At 33.0% G+C, this 11,511-nt stretch overlaps 1 pseudogene across 1 annotated transcript; it reads left to right on the top strand.

Annotated features, from left to right (window-relative positions):
* The first annotated feature begins 4,201 nt into the window (after window positions 1-4,201).
* On the top strand, window positions 4,202-11,072 carry LOC118201538 (uncharacterized; annotated as a pseudogene). The gene is made up of 3 exons (XR_015039286.1): window positions 4,202-4,254; window positions 7,050-7,218; window positions 8,709-11,072. The product of XR_015039286.1 is annotated as an uncharacterized LOC118201538 (transcript).
* The last annotated feature ends 439 nt before the right edge of the window (window positions 11,073-11,511 follow it).

The raw sequence follows: 11,511 nt of genomic DNA on the forward strand, positions 1-11,511 counted from the left end.
TTAAATAAGGATTAAATAGTGCATAAGAAATGAAGAATAATAAAATGAGGTATATACAAAATTGTACAGGGTGAGAGCTACCAATTTGGGTCGTGGAATATGTTTCTTGGGCGTCTATGGCGCTGGATTTCAGTATAGTTGTAGTTATTTAAGCTTCTAATGATGTCGTCTTGGTGGTTGTCGCAGTTACTATGGAAGTTATGACTATTGCGTAGGATTTCTGAGTTGATTGGTTTAATATTGAGGTCTCTGTGGATTACGTTGTTTCGGACGAACCATGGAGCTCCTGTAATGATTCTTAAAATCTTGTTTTGTAAGGTTTGTAGGATATTTCTATTGCTTTTAGCTGTTGAGGCCCATGCAGGAGATGCGTAGAGAATAATCGGTCTTATCGCTTGAATGTAGATGATTTTCTTAGTAGTGAGACTTAGATGTGAATTTTTGCTCATCAGGGCGAAGATTGCCATGAAGGCTTTAAAGGCTTTATTTCTAGTGATGATGATATGCTGGCGAAAGGTGAGTCTGGCATCAAGATTAACTCCTAGGTAATTTATATTGTTTCCAATGGGGAGATCCTGGTTATTAATTTGAATATTTCCAATATTGTTTCTAAGCTTGTGCTTCCGGAAATAGATTAGAGATGATTTGGTAGTATTGATTTTGAGTTTCCAAGCTCTGTACCATTGGGCTATTGTGTTAATATGATTTTGGAGGTTTTTTCTGGCTGTCTGTGGATTTCTGGATTTACTGAGGAAGGCAGTATCGTCGGCATAGCAGGCTGTAAGAATATTGTCGTTAACTGGCATATCGTTTACGTAGATATTAAATAAGATTGGAGAAAGAATAGATCCTTGAGCAAGACCCGCGCTGGTGGTTTGATTGGGAGAGAGGAGGTTATTTATTTTAACTTGGAAGGTGCGATTGTAGAGAAAATTTTTGATGAGGAGGATGAGGCCTGGATTGAACTGGTAGTTAATCATTTTAATAAGAAGGCCGTCGAACCATACACGATCGAAGGCCTTTTCGATGTCGAGGAAAATGCCTGCAGTGGTCTGTTTTTTATTGAAACCATCGCTAATGAATTCAATAATCCTGGTGATTTGGTGGGTGGTGGAGTAACCTGGGCGGAATCCAAATTGATTTTGATTTAGTATTCTATGGCTGGTGAGGTGAGATTTTAATCTGTTGACAATAATACGTTCATAAAACTTTCCAAGTGCGGGAAGTAGAGAGATGGGCCTGTAGTTTAAGGTAGATGAAGGGTCTTTTCCAGGTTTTTTGAGGACGAAAATTATAGCATGTTTCCAGGAATTTGGGAAGTAGTTGTAGCGAAGGCAGGCATTAAAGATATTAGTTATCATAACAATAATTTTCCTAGGGAGTCTTTTAAGGGCGGCGTTTGAGATTTCATCGTATCCTGCAGCTTTTCTGATGTTTAAGTTATTAATGAGGTTCTGGACTTCTCCTGGGCTTGTAGGACTGTTGGAGCTATTGATATTATCTATGATATAATTCTGGACGTGCTGCTTGACGTGGATATCGTTGTGGTTGGGGTAAGAGTCGTTGGAAAATTGAGTTTTGAAGTTATCGGCGAAGAGCGCCGCGATATCTGCAGCATTAGTTAAAATTTGGTTGTTATTCTTTATCGGGCCAATGTTATCAGGTTTTCTTCTAATTGCTTTTGCTATTTTCCAGACCGAATGGTCAGTATGAGAAAGGTTAGTTACGAAATTTCTCCAGGCATCATCTTTATAGGTTTTCATCAGGCTTTTGAGCTCTTTGTGGCATCTATTGTATCTGTTCTTGTCGCGGGGATCTTGTGAGCGTTGGTATTGCTTCCTGAAACGATTCTTTTCGTGGATTTTATTCTTGATATTATGAGGAAGGGAGATTTTTTCTTCTTGAATAATTATTTTGGAGCTTGCAAGTGTAGATTTAATATTATGAGTGAGAAGTGCAACAGCATTTTCAATATCATTTCTGGTGGAGAGAGGTGGAGAAGCAGAGATAGTGCTATTTTTCATTTTAATTTCGAAGAGATTCCAGTTGATTTTGCTGCGGAGGGGAGGTAAGCCATGTTTTAGTCCATACATTGTGAATCTGAGGGGTAAGTGGTCGGATGAGAGGTTGTTATCTGCATAAATGTAAGGGCTTTGGCTGATATTATGCGTAATTACTATGTCGAGGACGTCAGGGAGTCCGTGCAGATTAATCGGGTAGTAAGTAGGTTCACAGGGTGCAGAGATAATGATATTGTTGGATTGCATATAATTGTTGAGTATGGCTCCATTACTATTTATGACATTACTGTTCCAATTTGGATGTTTGCTATTTAAGTCGCCTGCTATGATTGTAGGGAAACCAAGGTTAAGTATAGAGTCCAGGTCGCTGGTTAATAAGGTGGTATTTGGAGATTTGTAGGTCGAGACTATGAGGATATCTGTGTTATTACTATGTAGTATGCAGCCGCAGGCTTCTATGCTTTGGAGTGCAGGTAGAGGGTAGGTAATACAATTTAAATATTTATTGGCGGCAATGAGGACACCTCCTCCTCTGTTGTGGAGTCGGTCACTTCTAAAAATATCGTAATTTGGGAGTTTGAAGGAGTCTGTTGGTTTTAGGTGAGTTTCATTGAGAAGGATGATATCAATGCTGTTGGTGGCAATGTAATTCTTGAGTTCAATGAGCTGTCGTTTAATTCCATTACTGTTGAAAACCATGAATTTTGCGTGATTAATATGATTACTTCCTGAAGTTGGGTTAATGCGGGTTGTATTATACATTTTGGTGTTCAAAAGCCTGTAACGCCTCTAGGGCAATTTCTAATCTGTTGGAGGAATCCTTAGAAGTTTTATATTTCCTATATATGGTATGTAGTTTTTGGATAAAGCTTTTAAATTCTTCAAAAGAGTCTTCTGCTGGGTCCTGGTTATTTTTAAAATTGATAGATTCTTGTGGTGTGGGCTTAGGAGTGCCTGCCGTTATTTTTGCATAAGATAGAGCGGGGTTGGTTCTGCTTCCTGATTGGCTGGGAGTGGTGAGGCTATTTTTGCTTTTTATGGTGGGAATTGGAGTTTCTTTATTTTTCTCTGTTTTATTGAGAGGGTTTTCTGGGCAATTTTTGTCACATGAAGCATGAGTGCCTCCGCAGAGGATACATTTAGGTAGAAGATTTTTCCCTTTATCGGGGCATTCGAACGACTGATGCTCGCCAGTACATCTTAGGCATCTAGGCTTATTATGGCAGGCTCGTTGGGTGTGCCCGAAACGCTGACATTGGAAGCATTGTACGGGGCCCCCTCTTCCTCTGTATGTGACTATACGCACTTTCATGTCCATAAGATATTTTAGTTCGTACATGCGTTTACCATCTGGGTTGTTAGGGGCTTCAATGTAGTACATGGGGAGGGGGGTGGGAATACCATCCCGCATCCGGACCATTCTATTTATTTTATTTATTGGGATTTTACTTTCTATAAGAGCTTCTTTTATTTCCTCTTCGGTGAAATCAGTATCTAATCCCTTGAGGACGCCTTTTATGGTTTTCTCTGAATTTAAAAGGAAGGTATGGTATGAAATTTCTTGTTTATTTAAATAATCCTGGATTTTTTTGTAATCTTCTGGTTCCGCAACTTTAATGACAAAGTTTTCGCCTTCAATTTTTCCTTCTAGTTTGGATATTTTCATTTGTTCCTTAAATACTTTTCTGCATTCTTTCCAATTGAATTTTTGGGTAATTACAAAAGGAGGTATTCTATTTGCAGTTTTAGTGGGTTTAATGAATTGTTGGTCATTCGTTATAGTTTCAGAGACACCAGAGTTTTGGTTGTTGTCTAGATTTTGGTCTGTGCTTAAGGCGCTAAATTTATTTGAAAGTTGGGTGGGAGGAAGAGTATTGTCTATACTTTCTGCTGAATTTTTTCTTGCTCTTTTGCGCGGAAAAGCGAATTCATTAGATTGGTTGGTTTCTATTTTATTTTTATCATTTTGGCATATGTCGGCTATTTGCTGTGTGATAATTATCTGGTATCTGTTTTCCAAAGTGCCTAGTTCTTGCTCTTTACTATGAAGAGCTGTCAGATCGGTGTCTGACTGAGAGTCATGGTTGTTAGCCTTTAAAAAGGCTATTTCTGTTTTTAGTGCAGTGATAGCATTAATTAAATATCCGAGTTCAGAGAGATCTTGGTCATTTAAACTAGCCATGTCGTCAACAATGAGAACTGAAGAAGAGTTGAATAACTGTCTACTGTCACTGTAGGATGTCGATGCGTTAAAGAACCAAAGACATACTTACTTATCATTCAAGTAGAGAAGGGGGAAGCTAAGAAAAAATTCGATCCTGCCTCTAAGAGTTCAGTGGATCGAATCGACAAGTATGGCTGGAGTACGAGAAGCTTTACCACGTGACAAAACAAATGACGTCGAAAGCTCTATGTTACGTCTAAATTCTTCTAACCAATAGCAGCGAAGCAGCTCTCACAGCAGGAGGTACAGCGAGTACGTTTTAGGAACATGCGGCCCCAGCCAACACCACCTTCTATAAGGAGGTGTTGCCCCAGCCACCACCCCAAGCTCTTATTGTTATTTATTACTTGTGATGTCATAGAGTGACGAAATGGATTTCCCGAGGCATTTTTGCGCGCCAAAAGCTTAAACCCGAGGCCATTTTAACGCTAAAACGGGCGAAGCGATGGACAACGATAGGATAATATGTCATATTTGCGAAAAAAATTGCAAAAATAAGAAGCAGCTTCAGAAACATATTGTTAATATACATGGCATTAAAAAAAAAGGTACTATTCGATGTGCAGTCGATAACTGTTTAACAATATGTTTATCATTAGACGAGTATCGAAGTCATTTAGCAGATAATCACAGATTGAAGATTGAGTGAAAAGAAATTCTCACTTTTTCAACTAGAGAAGGTAAATGAAATCACTTTTTAATATTTGTACTATTAAAATTTACTACATATTTTTATGACGTGTATGTTTGTTAATGTATATCATATATTTGTGTGCACAACAGTAAAAATGGGGAAAATAAAATAATGATGAAAAATGCATTACAGAAGGCGCAGTAACAAAACAGTAATTTATTACTAGATAGTTTAATACTTCATAATATGAGCTAAGTAAACAAAAAGTTTTTTTAATTTTAAAAATTTATAAATTATTGAAATTTATGTGTCATGTATTACCATGTGTTATCAAAAATATTTAAACGAAAACAAATTATTTGGGGTATATAGGATTTTTTCTAATTTATTTTCTTTTTTATTTGCATGTTTATACCTGTAACATATAAATATATATATATTTATATGTTACAGGTATAAACATGCATCTTTTGGAATTTCACCTTTTGCTTCAACCTCACACACTTCAGACTTTTTCTTAAAAATTAACATAATATTATAATACTTTCATAATTTAAATTCTTTTTTACTTAACATAAATTCACTGAAAAGTTCTAAAAAAATATGTTTTAAATAAAAATTTTAATTTTATTAGAAGCAGCAATTAAATTATTTTCATTTTTCAAATTTGCTATTTGCAGTTTTTAAATGAAATAAGATAGTTTTCAAATGCTGTAATTAATAAGTTAGTCAAAAAAATTGTCACATAATTCTAAAAGAACTATACTTTTCTTATGTTTTTATACTGATAAGCTTTTTTTTATTCAACAGCAAACCATAGATATAAATTTTATAAATGGCCAAAAAATATTATTTTCAAAGACATAAAACTACAAGGAAAAGATAGCATTTCATTCAATAAGCAGCGTTTATTTTTTTAAAAGAAATCTTAGAATAGTTAAATCATTACAAATTTAAAATACTTATTATAATTTTTTAAAGAATAGCCTCCAGATATTGATTTTGCATCATGACCAGAGTTAAGTTAAATTGGATTCCTCGCATTTTAAGAACACAATTTCTATCCTGCAAAACATTAAAATATTCAGTAATCTCCTAGGATTTTATAATTATTTTGATAGAAAAAGGCTGAGTATATAATAATATTCATTAAAAAATTAAGATATAATTTAAAAATTAAAAAAGAAAGGAATTTCTAATTTAAAAAATGATAAAATTATTTAAATTTGCTAAAAAACAGAACTTAGAACATCAAATATAGAAGAAAAAACAAAAACTTAATTCATCTATTTTCCTTGCTTTATCGTTTAAATTGACTAATAAGTAAAATATTAAAAAATATTGTCTACAGATAAAGATCTGGAAGTAACTTATACACATTTTTATTTATAATTTTATAGTTTTCTCAGAAGGCATATGACTGGAAGCTAAGAAATATGTTTTATATGTGAATCAAAATTATAATTTAAACTAACGGTAAAACATTAATTCTCCCTCTATTAAAAAAAAATCGCAATAACTTTTCTGGATTGTGTCATTTCTAGATCATTCTATGGCCTGCGCAGCTCTGATGACATAATAATTGGGAACTGAAACTACTATTGTAAACCAAACCTTTTATCTTTGCGTGCTTCCATCTTTCATAACTACGTTCTTCAGCTTCCGTCTGTGCTGTGTTTGAACGCAATTTCGCTACACTGCTTCCTGTTGCAATAATATCAATAATGTAAATGTTCTTGAACAGTCACGATTAGGGTGCCAAGTGATCTGCGGCCACATAATGTTAATTGAAAGTAAAAATGGAATTAAAGTCACCTCGACTGCCAAGTTTTATTTATGAAGTCAACACATAAGCTTACGACGCAATCAGAATACTTCCTCTTCAATATAGAATAACTACGCATCAACAGTGTTCCGACTTTTTTCTTGCTTTTATTATGTTATATACATAGAGCTTAGCAAACAAAAAAATTTTTACTTTAATTTATTTACAATTTTATTACAATTATTTACTTCTTAAAAGTTAAATATTTTATGAATTCAGTAATAGCATGTTCTTTTTTTTTCGCAGAATTTGAGAAATAGTTATATGAAGAACAGAGTACAAATAGCCATTCTGTTATAGTTTACATATGCAACAGATCTGGAACATTTAAATCTGATGGGCTAGGCAAGAGACCATTAAAGCTCAAGGAACATCAAAAATTGGATATCATTGCCCAGCCAGCATTAATGTGAAAATTTTTGAGTCGCATTTAGAAGTTACAAAGACCATTATAAGCATGATAACTCCTTTTGTCATCTTCCTTTTCCAAAGCAAGAAAAAGAAATTATAGCAGGTATTTTTTATTTATGAATTTATATACCTGAATTATGTTGTTATAATTTAACTTTATAGTAGCTGTACTCATCAGTCTCATACAATGTCAAAATATGGAAGTTTTAATTTAAAAATGTAATAATTTAAAACAGTTACTCTGGTTGGCAATTCGAAATTCCATGGTTAGGATCTAAACAAGGGCATATGTGATTTATCACATTTTCTAACTCAACTATGTAACTTAACATTAATGACTCTGACAACTTTAACAGCTCTAACAACTTAACATTCAAAGTTAAAAACCTTATGCATTTACAATGGCGCGATTAAAATTGTGGTGGATGATGAATCATCACCATCCAGATTTAGCTAACTGGGTCTCATTCCTTTTTTCCCTTCCATCCATAAAGTGTAGAAAATATAATGAATTATTACTTGGCCTGTTCATGCTTCTCATGCATGACTAACTGGATATTGTTATTATGTCCCCAGTCATTCTTCAAATGACTAACAACTTAACATTCAAAGCTAAAAACCTTATGCATTTACAATGGCGCGACTAAAATTGTGGTGGATGATGAATCATCACCATCCAGATTTAGCTAACTGGGCCTCATTCCTTTCTTCCCTTCAATCCATAAAGTGTAGAAAATATAATGAATTATTACTTGGCCTGTGCATGCTCTCATGCATGACTAACTGGATATTGTTATGTCCCCAGTCATTCTTCAAGTGGAGTAAAACATAAGAAATGATTGCTTTTCTCTGTATGTGTTTTCATGGTGTAACTGGCAACACATTTACCTATAGTCTGTTACTATAGAACAGACACTTTTGAGTCATTTTTCTCTTGGCTCATAACCATGGTAATGACAGCTGGTGCAGATAGTTGAGCTTCTAATGGGTTCTTTCCCACTTTGTTTTTGTTTAGCATATTTCACTTACATGAAAAACCCATGAATGAAGGTGATGGAGAAAGGAAATGGTCGCCTATTTTAAAATAACAGATTATAGTAGTCAGAAGATTTGTGGTTTGAATCTTGGTGAAGGAATGGATGACTTTTCTTTATTCTTCCTTAAAAAAAAAAAAAAAAAAAAAAGTTTTCTCTACAATAGTAAACCTGTATAGAATTACTTTATTTTGCTAGGGATCCTCAGTCATCTGATAACAGAATAGAAGTGTAATAAAAATATTGTGTATTAAATTTTATGACTTTGCATATTACTTAAGTTTACAGTAAAGCAGTAGCACACCAGTTTCTGAATTATTAAGACTGTTCGAGCCGAAGAGAACAAGCTGGCTGCATGCTTTTGTCCTATGTGTAATGTGAATACAGTTTCTCATAGAAAGTCCCCTTAGGCAAATAGCCCTTATGTGCTTTGCCATACTGAAGTAACCTAACCACTTCCATTTTAAAAAGTAAATTAAAATAATGTAAATTTAGTCTCATAATTTTGTTGTGTTTTTATTTTTAAAAAAATATTGTAATGATTGTGTGCATTTTGCAGGTAAATTGCTACAAGGGGTATCTGAGAAAAGAATTCTTCAAGATGTAAGATTATCTTTATCCGATACTCCTCAGCGTAAACATCTTGTGACACGAAAAGACATCTTTAATGTAAAAAAATCTTTTGGAGTGCAACTTGCTTCCAAAGGATCTGTTATGAAAACAGATGAGGAAAGTGTAAGTGCATGGGTACAGGAAATGAGTCAAAAAGATTTTAATCCTGTGCTCATGTATAAAATGCAAGGCCAAGAATTCTTGGAACTAAAGAAGCAGGACTTTTTTCTTGTGCTGATGACACCATTTCAAAGGCAAATTTTACAAAATTTAGGCTTTGACAGACTATGCATCGATTCAACTCATAATATATCAAGCTATGCATTTGAACTAATTACTTTAATAGTCATAGATGAATATGAGGAGGGCATACCAGTTGCATTTTGTGTATCATCAAGTGTAAGTACACAAATATTATGTACTTTTATTCAATGCATAAAGAGTGTAGTGCCAAATGTGAAGCCCAGTACTTTCATGAGCGATGATGCACCAATGTTTTACAATGCATGGGAAAAAGTATTTGGTATCTGTGAGCACAGGCTGTTATGTTCGTGGCATGTTGACAGGGCTTGGAGAGGACATTTAAATTGCATTAAAAATAAAGAAAAAAAGGAAGCTGTGTATAAAACTTTAAAAACATTGCTTTATGAATTAGATGCAAATTCATTTTGTTTAATGCTTGAAAAATTTATGGAGCAGTTGGAGGAAGATTGTGAAACAAAAGACTTTTACAATTATTTTCTGACATACTACCATAAACGCATAAAAAATGTGGGCATACTGTTTTCGCAAGAATGTAAAATTGAACACAAATATGCATGTAGAGTCCTTTCATAGGACATTAAAACACATATATCTGGATGGTAAAAAAGTTAAACAACTAGATAAGTGTATTTCAGAATTGATTAATTTAGTTAATGATAAGCAATTTGATAAATTTATAAAAGAACAAAAAGGTAAAATAACAAAAAAGTGCACCATGAATTTTAACCGACATAAAACTGCCAAATCTCTCATACATTACTGTAAAAAATCATCCAATAATAGCTGGGAAATATTGTCAGATTCAACCATTCATAAAGATCACTCTTGCAACGACAAAATCATTTATAACATTAAAAAAAATCACTCTTGTAATGACAAATCCATAATTGCATGTAGAATATGTTGTTGTTGTGTCTCTGCATATGACTGTACTTGTTTTGATTATACAATTTCTAATAACATGTGCAAACATATACATGCTGTTGTCATGTCAGAAAATCAACAGTGTAATTACACAGGCCCTTTAAACAAAATACAAAATGAATCTCCTGCACCAAGTATTTCATTAGAAGTAAGCAAAAACAATTCAGTTCCTTTAGATAGAGTCATTAATAAGTACAACTCCTTATATTCAAAATTAAATTCTGCACAACATATTGATAGCACGACAGCTCAGAAGATGATGGAACACCTAAATGCCATTGAACATTTATCGCAGATTAACAAACTTCCAAACACACATGAGGAAACCTCAACTAAGAACAATTTGGAACCTGCAAATAAACTTTTAACCAAACAAAAACGCTTTTTTCCAGTTAAGAAACAAAACCGAACAAAAAAGATGAAAATTTTAAATCCATCTAATTCTGAAAGCAGAAAATTGAAAAACACACTAATGGGCCAACCACTATTGATTACTGATCCTTCTAATGATCATTTATATTTTAAAAGAGGGTCTAGTGATTGAAAATTCTTCCTTTCTAATTTCCAAATAAAGTTACTGAAATATGTATGATTTTGCTTTTTGCATGTAATTATTTTAAATGATCGTTTAATGGGCGATAATATATTTCATTAGATTTTGCTCTCTTTTTGTATGTACATATGTGCTATCCCACTAATTTACACAATGTTTGTACCTCTATGCCATTAATTTGTTTTAATTTTATGTAGTATTTGTTAAGTTGAACGATCATAAATTATATATTTAACTATATAGTATTTCTGTTTATAAAGTTTTATTTTTATATGTATGTTATCTCTGAAAGTCCTTTGAAGGAATATTTTTTAATGAATATTTTTGGATAATATTGTTTTTTACATAAATAACTATAAATCTATCGAAATTATGTATTGAATAATGTTCTTGTGATCAGTTTAATTATACAGAATTAGTTTATGAGTGATTGAAATGTAATTTTTTCTCATTAATATTTACAAATGTCTTTAATGTTTTCCATAAACTAATAAGTACTGAGAGTAGCATATAACTTTGAATTAAAAAATGTTGTAAAGTTGATATTGTATGAAAATAAATAAAGTTGATATTGTATGAAAACTGAATCAGAATTTACTGTTCAAAGTAATTGCAAAACATCACATGAACTTTGTTAAGTTGTGACTCATCTTTATAAACTCAATATTATAATATTTTTTTCTGGAACCACCTGGCTTGGGCGGCAACAATTTTAGAATTTAGAGAAGCACTAAGCAAAATTTTCAGAAGGAGACAATGGGCAGCAGAATTAAGGGTTTGCTGGGCAACACAGTTTAAGACTGGCAACAATAGCCAGTCTATTTTACAACTAACAAAGTTAGAAAGGGAGACTGGGGTTAATATATACCAGATGAAATAATGCTTGCCTTATAAAATTATCTAAATAATAATAGAATAAATTGCATACCGCATTATTAAAATCTAATTTCATATTAATATTATTAAAATCTAAATTCATTATTGAAATTCAGTTCATTCAACTTTCACT

Source organism: Stegodyphus dumicola, chromosome 2 (assembly GCF_044657685.1).
Source record: "Stegodyphus dumicola isolate Sdum_Otavi_A_Nest chromosome 2, ASM4465768v1".
In the NCBI taxonomy this organism is placed as follows: Eukaryota; Metazoa; Arthropoda; class Arachnida; order Araneae; family Eresidae; genus Stegodyphus; species Stegodyphus dumicola.